Source organism: Echeneis naucrates, chromosome 5, assembly GCF_900963305.1.
Source record: "Echeneis naucrates chromosome 5, fEcheNa1.1, whole genome shotgun sequence".
NCBI classification, from domain to species: Eukaryota; Metazoa; Chordata; class Actinopteri; order Carangiformes; family Echeneidae; genus Echeneis; species Echeneis naucrates.
Window position 1 is genome coordinate 4,362,738 of NC_042515.1, and position 8,511 is coordinate 4,371,248.

At 39.2% G+C, this 8,511-nt stretch overlaps 2 pseudogenes; one reads left to right on the forward strand and one right to left on the reverse strand.

Annotated features, from left to right (window-relative positions):
- Positions 1-2,319: 2,319 nt before the first annotated feature.
- LOC115043950 (transcription factor HES-5-like) lies at positions 2,320-3,492 on the reverse strand (annotated as a pseudogene).
- Positions 3,493-6,492: 3,000 nt separating this feature from the next.
- Positions 6,493-7,082, forward strand: LOC115044194 (transcription factor HES-1-like; annotated as a pseudogene).
- Positions 7,083-8,511: the final 1,429 nt, after the last annotated feature.

Genomic DNA, 8,511 nt, shown 5'->3' on the forward strand with positions numbered 1-8,511 from the left:
CTTGTGTGTGTTGTGTCTGAAGCGTACGGGGGTTTTCAAATAACGGGGGGGGGGTATTCCAGGTAGGAGGTTCAACAAACTCTGAGTTGACCATGACAACCGAGAAAAAAAAGATCCAGTTATTTCAACCCAATTGAGTTGGAGGTCTTAATGCATGCCTGTGGAGAGGATGAGCACGTTTCACCATAAATGTAACACCGCTGCAGCAGGAGAAAAAAATACTACCCGATTCAATGCGTAAATTTGGATGAACTCTTCGATTGATTTTACATTTAAGAACGTGCCTTACAGTCATAAATATAAATGGGAATAAAATCTGATTTTCATTTAGGTGCAGTCCATCAGGTTAGAAGCGTACTTGTAAGCAGTAAAAAATGAAATCTCAAAACATCATTCAAAAAGGTGAGGGATATTTTGCTGGGCTATGATTGTACCTCATTTTGATTTTAATTTAATTAAATTTTTTTTTTATTCACTTAAGGTATTAAAGTAAATATTAATTTAAACCCCCAACAAAATGTTCTAACGTCATCTCATTTAATAGCCCACTGAGTAGATGAACACATCATACAATGTTTACCGATTTTTATTGAAGTAATTCCAAAAGTGACGATGTGTACATGAAGGAAATAAAATCTACTAATAAAAAAAAAAAAGAAAAGAGATTAACATTTGAATTCTGTTGAGCCAACAGAAAAAAGGCAGAGGCCCGAAACACAAGTGGAGCTGCCACCTCTGACAGAGGCTGAGGAGCTGAGGGCATCCCGGGATCACCTCCAGGACACAAGGGGCTACATCAGATGTAAGTATAAACTGTCTTTTAAAAAATAAAACATATATATATATATGTATATATATATATATATGTTTTATATATAAAAATATAAAACACTTCTTGCATATAAAATATCACCCCCCCTCCAACAGTTGTGAATGGTGTCATCTGCCTTGTAAAGAAAATGACCGTTTGCAAAAAAAAAAAACAACTTAACGCCATGCATAAAATTTGCTGTGATGTGAGCACACGTCCACGGTGTGTGAGGTTGGTGGCTATGTTCACAGAGTCTGTTACCATGGTGATTCAGATACCCCTCTTTCTGGAACAGAAAGCAACTCAGAGTTTCCCTCATCTCAGGGTTAACATACTCAGTTTCCCTCATCTCAGGGTTAACATACTCAGAATTTTCACATAACCCGCTTTCTGGAACACCCCTCAGGTCAGTTAGCTTATGTTACAAGCTAACAGCCCTGTTTCTTACCTTGCTCTACGTTTGTCGTCCCAAATTCATCGTCACCACCTTTTTAAAAATATTTGTTTATTAAATGTCTTATCCCTTTATTTTCTTATCCATCTTTCTTTTCCTTTGTGATCACCGGACTGATGCTGACCGGACATTTTCCTACCGAACTTCAGCCTGGCATAGCAACAGTAACCAAAGGGGGCGGGGCTTAGAGAAGGATGGGGGCCCAAACCATTTGTGTGTGTGTGTGTGTGTGTGTGTGTGTGTGTGTGGTTGGGGGGTCAAAGTTCAAAGAGTGTAAAGAGATAAAATTTATGTAGTACTGCAACAGGACCATGAAATATATATATATATATATATATATATATATTTATTTTTTTACATTTAATTAACTGGTATATTAATATAATCTATAATTAATCCATAAATAATTCAGTGGGTGATTCGGTCTGTTTTTTCCTGTCCGGTCTGGTCCTGTCTGCAGTCGGGTGTCATCACAGGTCTAGTCTGGTCTGGTTTGGCCTAGGTTCGCCTTGTGCAATATTTTTAAAAAAGAAGGAGAGAGTAAATTTCAATGACCATGTTAACAATCATTAATAGATTACCTGAGGTTTGCTAATAAAAGAAACTTGGCCATATATCATTTCAGGACGTCCAAAAATTGTACTCCAAATAACAAAACCTAGTTATTGCTGTCTTACAAGAGGTTGCGACATTTTGCTGCTCAATTTTATCAATCAATGTTGTTTTAGTGAGACATGTGCATGCTGTAAAGGTCATCCTGTGTTATGAAATACATTTACAGGTTCACCTGATGCCACCTGGGATGTGTTCCAGTTCCCTGCACTAACAATTGGTGTAGATAATACAAGAATAGATAGATTGAAGTATGACAGATAAAAAAAAATGGGACGAGCAGATTTTTTTTGTTGTTTTTTTTTTTTTTTTCTGTGATTGTTTTAATGCGCATCACTTGGCTTGAAGAGATACATTCATTTTGACACATTTTTCAAAGAACAAGGCCTTCATTGAAGGGATGGGTGCTGTCACTCGCAGAGTGATAAAGCAGCACGTTTGTCTTTAAAAAAATTTTGTTCATACAAAAACTTTGTCTGCCAAAAATGCAGAAAGATACTGAAATATAAAGATACATCATAACATTTGATGACATTTCAGCCAGAGGAATGTGAATATCACATATAAATATTAAACACGTTCAACATGAACAAGAAAATGGGTATACTTCAGTAATACCAACAATATATAGACATTCCCACAAAGAACTAGTATTTCTACTCGACAGAGTAGCTCACAAATATGTGACTACTTTTGCATCACAAAATAGCAGCCAACCTGTTGTCTGCAAATATCACCGAAACAATGATTCAAATCTTCTTAGAAGTAAATAAAATTAAACAGTGCAGCATCAGATGCAATGACTCTTCAAAAATGAGATGACCACGGGAGTACAAGCACAGCACTTGTAGAAAGGAAGGAAGGAAAGCTTCACTTGGAGACAGTCCTTATGGTGTCTACCACGGCCTCCAGAGGGAGTTGTGGACTGGACTCTTCTGTTTGATGATGCTGGTCTGGACTGTGGAGCTCAGGAGAGAGAAGTCAGCCTCAGTCAGGTTCTTATCAGAGGAAGACTGCAGCTTGTTGACGTGGTTCATGAGTCTTCTCTGGGACTGTTTCTTCACCTCCTCCTTGGACAGGAAGTGTGCCACCTCTTGGACACATCTAGAGTAGCCCTGATCGACAGCTGTTGAGTCTACAGCTTGTTTCAGCTGCTTCAGTCGTCTCAAGAAGGAAACTGTCATCTCCAGGATGTCTGCTTTCTCCAGCTTGGAGTCTGGCTGCTGTTTGAGGAACTCTGGACCCAGGAGAGACTTGAGCTGCTCAATGCTGCTGTTGATTCGCTCTCTGCGTAACTTCTCCACCAGAGGCTTTCTGAGCTGTAGAGAGGAGAACAAAGTCATGAGTAAACTTATTCTGCTGTATAAAGTCAGCAGTTAAAGAAGAACCCTTTTGATAAATCGTGTTTCAGTTTTGAATCTCCAATTCACCTTGTGGGTCAGAGTCAGATGCTCCTGAGAGTTGCTCATTGCTGCAGTGGTTGTAGGTGCCATAGCTGGATCTGTGTGCTGTAGAGGTCTCTGTAGAGAGAATGTGATCTCTGCTGGCTTCATCCCTCCTATTTATAGTCCCACATCTCCATATGAATGTGTGGGTCTTGGTCTGGCTGGAGTTTCTCACAGTCTCAGCCAATCAGAGAGCTTGTTGAGACAATGAAGGATGCAGCACAGTGAATAGTGTTATTGCCTCAGGGATAATAGTTAAATCTCAGGGGAGCAGGTGGAGGACTGGGGTGGGGGGATCTGGGAAAGTGGTGACCCTGTAGAGAGAGCAGATCTGCTGCCTGATGTTGGGATCAATGACTCTGACTGGGAACAGGCTCATTACCCCATCACATGTGGGAGAATGATATCATAAATATTTCACATTTTCATTTCCCTGAACAAGAATTTATTCATTTCATTTTTATATAAAGCAAACCGATTACATTTAACATATTGAGTCTAAGTCTAACACTGTGTAACAGGTGAAAAACATCCTTCTTTCGTTTTAACCAGGTTTTCAGTCCGTGTTAGTGCATTTACAGGTAAACTATGAGAAAGTAATATTGAACAACACACTTTTGCAAAACAACTTCAGGGATGGTTTAATCGTCTCTGAAAGTGTGACTGGAGCTGCAAGTTCACTGCACCAAAACCAGGGCCTGATCAATGCAGGAATGGACTCCCCGTTATTCCTCACATCAAAATGAACTGTCTGGAATGCAGAAGAACAAACTGAATCTAAAGCAGGGGGAGAAACAGGAGCTTTTGAATGTTCATTAATCCTCAGCATGACAGAATTCCTCATAGACGTTTACAAAAGCCTGGTAATGACGGTCCCGATGACAGGAATTTCCATTCAGGGGCGGTGAGACAAAACTCGTAAACTGACTCCATAATTAATGTGATGTGCAACCAGACACACTTCTTTTGTTCTTGAAGTCAGTGAATGGACAGAGTGTGGGAAACCAGAGAAAACTCACTCACAGAGCCCTGTGGGACAATAGAAGCAGACCAGACAAAGATGTCTGCGAGTGGGAGGAGGAATTTTACTACTGAATTTTAAATGTTTGCACTGATGTTATACACTCAATATAAGCATATTAAGATAATATGTGTTAGTTTTTCAGTTTCAAAAATGTATAAATGACACATTGGACAATCTAATAGATGTGTATCACTTGTTGACAGAAACTTAATGATATTTCAAGCGATAAACAAAATGGTTAATAAGCGTGATTGTCCTTTTTAATGTTGATTAGTGCAAAAATGCATTTTACTCTCAATGACAACTGCAAAGTTCGAAACATTTTAGAATGGAGGAAGTTAGTTGTTCCATTTAACATGTATAAAAATAAATACTAATTTTAATCCAAATTGTTGTATATGCCCCACACTGAAAATGTTCCAGCAGCATGGAGTAAAAAAGGGTTAAAGGTAGAAAGAAGGGAAAAGCACTAAATAATAAGTTTGGGAAATAGGGGTTATTTACAGTTATATGTGGGTTACATATGTTATATATGGTACATGTATATACATGCACTTATGCATGTGTGTTGAAAATGGTTAAATATGCAGCTTACAATGCTAATACATATATAATAGAGCATGTAAATGCAAGTATACTGTAGTGTGTGTCAAAAACTAATAAATATTTTAAAATCCATATAATGAATCATTCTTGAACATAAATCAATTCAAAGATACAATATGTTTTAAAGCTGACCGTAAATATCAACATAAATCCTTTAATAAATGTTCATTTGTTGCCTATAAAGTGACAGGGTTTAAATTAAATCACCAAATTCTTCTTCTTTTTTTTTTTTTAGTTCTGCACCTACATACATTCAGTAAATTGCTCATTAGGATACACCCCCAGTCAAAATATTTAGTTTACCTCTCAGCTCTCTTCTCCTAATTGAGGGCGTCCAAACAGCAAACTGAACCCCCCGGGGGACAAGAGCTGGGAGCTGCTTGTGTGGAGATGAATTAGCATTTAACAAGGCACATGTTTATTGTTGAGTGTGTGTGTGTGTGTGTGTGTGTTTGGGGTGGGGGTGATGTAAATGGGCAGAGTGTGGGAAAGCTCAGAGAGCCAAATCACAGTTCAGTGTGATTAGCATCCTCAACCCCACCAGCACCTGACTATTCTCCAAAGGGAGTTGGCACACTTCACAGGAAGATTTCTTCTTCTCCTTTATTCCTGTATTTCTTTCACTGTCTGGCTCTTGCTGGTGCCAGATGACTAATTTTTGCCAGCCTAATTTCCTGTCTGTATAACAGGTCATCACTTCAATTTGAGCCTTTTTATTTATTCCATTGATGGGTGCCAAACTGTCAGGGCCTTTACAACAGAGGTTATCACCACTTTGTTTTGACTCGTGTAGAGACACACTTATACTTTTATATAAATTCCATGCCTTTAAATAAACCACCAAATTAACTGACTATTTGACAAGTAAAAAGATCTCACAGTGGAGAATAACTGAAAAGAAGTTGCATTTATTATCTAATAAAAAAACAACTTGGACTTAAACATTGGAAAACACACTCCAAATAGTGTGGCAAATAATATTAGCAAAATAAAACAGTAGCTGACTTTCTTTCACCGATTGAACTGCATTGATCAGAGCTCATAACATTCAGTGTGGGAAAGCCTGACTAATTCTTTACTCAGTTGAACAACACAGCACATGAGAGGAGGCTTCCATTTTACCTTTGTTATTTTACATCCCGCTGGGATAATTGTGTTCCTCATTATATAGAGTACTCTGACTGTACATATACAGTAATGTTACATTTCTTTGATTTCAGTTTGATTATTAAAATAAAACAATTCTCCTAATGCATGGCGGCGTTGGGACTGTTGTCACACACAGTCTTGTGTGTGATGGGATGATTGGCGTGTGCTCAGTCAAAGTCATTGATCCCAGCATCAGGCAGCAGATCTGCTCTCTCTACAGGGTCACCACTTTCCCAGATTCACACAGAGCTCAGAGTCTCTCCATCACCCCCCCAGTCCTCCACCTGTTCCCCTGAGATCTAACTATTGTCCCCCGGGCATACGTCCAATTGTCTCATCAAGTTATCTGATTGGCTGAGACTGTGAGAAACTCCAACCAGACCAAGACCCACACATTCATATGGAGATGTGGGACTATAAATAGGAGGGATGAAGCCAGCAGAGATCACATTCTCTCTACAGAGACCTCTACAGCACACAGATCCAGCTATGGCACCTACAACCACTGCAGCAATGAGCAACTCTCAGGAGCATCTGACTCCGACCCACAAGGTGAATTGGAGATTCAAAACCGAAACATGATTTATCAAAAGGGTTCTTCTTTTACTGCTGACTTTATACAGCAGAATAAGTTTACTCATGACTTTGTTCTCCTCTCTACAGCTCAGAAAGCCTCTGGTGGAGAAGTTACGCAGAGAGCGAATCAACAGCAGCATTGAGCAGCTCAAGTCTCTCCTGGGTCCAGAGTTCCTCAAACAGCAGCCAGACTCCAAGCTGGAGAAAGCAGACATCCTGGAGATGACAGTTTGCTTCCTGACACAGCTGCAGCAGCAGAATCTACAGCAGAGAAGACTCCTGAACCACGTCAACAAGCTGCAGTCTTCCTCTGATAAGAACCTGACTGAGGCTGACTTCTCTCTCCAGACCAGCATCACCAAAGACCAGAGTCCAGTCCACAGCGCCCCCTGGAGGCCGTGGTAGACCCCTACAGACTGGACTCACTACCAGACAAACTCAGACCATGTTGGTCAAAAGTTATTATCAGATCACTTCGAAATTTAAATTAATTGCCTGAGCAAAGTGCCTTTATTTGTCTTAAAGTCCAATTGGACTGATAAATTGTTTCCTTCTTTTTGAGAAGGACAGCACTGTATTTTATGAATAACAGATATTTTTCCAATTGATTTGTCAGTTTGTTCAGAAATTGGCATCATTGGTCAGTATTACCGTACCTGTCTTATGTCCCTGTGGTCCAGTGTGTTGAGATCAGTCCAGTGACAGGAGATGGCACATATTAACTACTGTGTATGTATATTTTACACTGTAAAAGAACATTGACCCATATTGGGTCTTGAAGTAATTTCTTTTATGATCAACATGTTTTGCTAAGTCAGTAGTATAAACGTAAATCTCATGTTCTTATATTGAAACAGAGTTTGTGCACTGTTTTTCTTGGACAAAATGATTCTGTCTTTTGTGAAGATATTGAAGCTCTTTATTTCACTAAGGCTTTTATTGTGATGTATCATCACTACTACTGCCTCCACTGAGGTACAAAAACATAATGCCAACCATTTATTCTTTTTGAATGAAAATAAAAAACACCAAATGCATCTTTAACTGTGTGATTTCCTTCTTTCCTCTGAATTTAATGAGCAGTAAAGGAAAAGGCTTCATCTGTACTCAGGTACAGTCCAGAGATGCCATCATTTATTGAGCTGCATATACATTTTCCTCCCTCAGTCTGTAGTCACTGCAGCATCCTCCATTGGAGGTCACTTCATATTTCTGTTGTAACCTTCAGTGGCTAGTTTCTACATGCGTCCTTCAACACATATCTACATGGCATTTGATGCATTACCTGCCTAATGTAATGCTGTAACAGCTGGACCTCTCATATGGAGTTTGTCTTTTTTCTTTCTTCATGTTTAAGTTGGTGAAATCTACACTGTCTGACAATATTACAAATATAAACATGATATGATAGTCCTGCTCAGTCTTTACTTCACACTCTGCGATTATTTGTAGGCCAACATTTTCAATCAAAGCTGAAAAGTAATTCATAATTGTTTGTGTGTATTTCGACTGCCATGCCACCTTTATTCCAATCAGGTCAGCTTAATTTAGAGAACTTTCTATATTACATAATACATCAAAGCAGCAGCACAAACGTCTGTTTGATACAGTTTAAATGAAAACTCTGACTAATCCTCGCACTGCCATTGATTGGAATCGTTGTATATTATATATACATTTATAAATTCAGCACATACTTGAAATAAAAACCGTAAAGGGTTAAATGTGTGTGCGACAACGCCCACCCTTTGTTGGACCGTACGTGAAAGCCGATTGGCTAGCCCAGAGCAGCGTGCTGACGTCACGCAGTGCGTGGCGTCAAGTCATCGCCGAC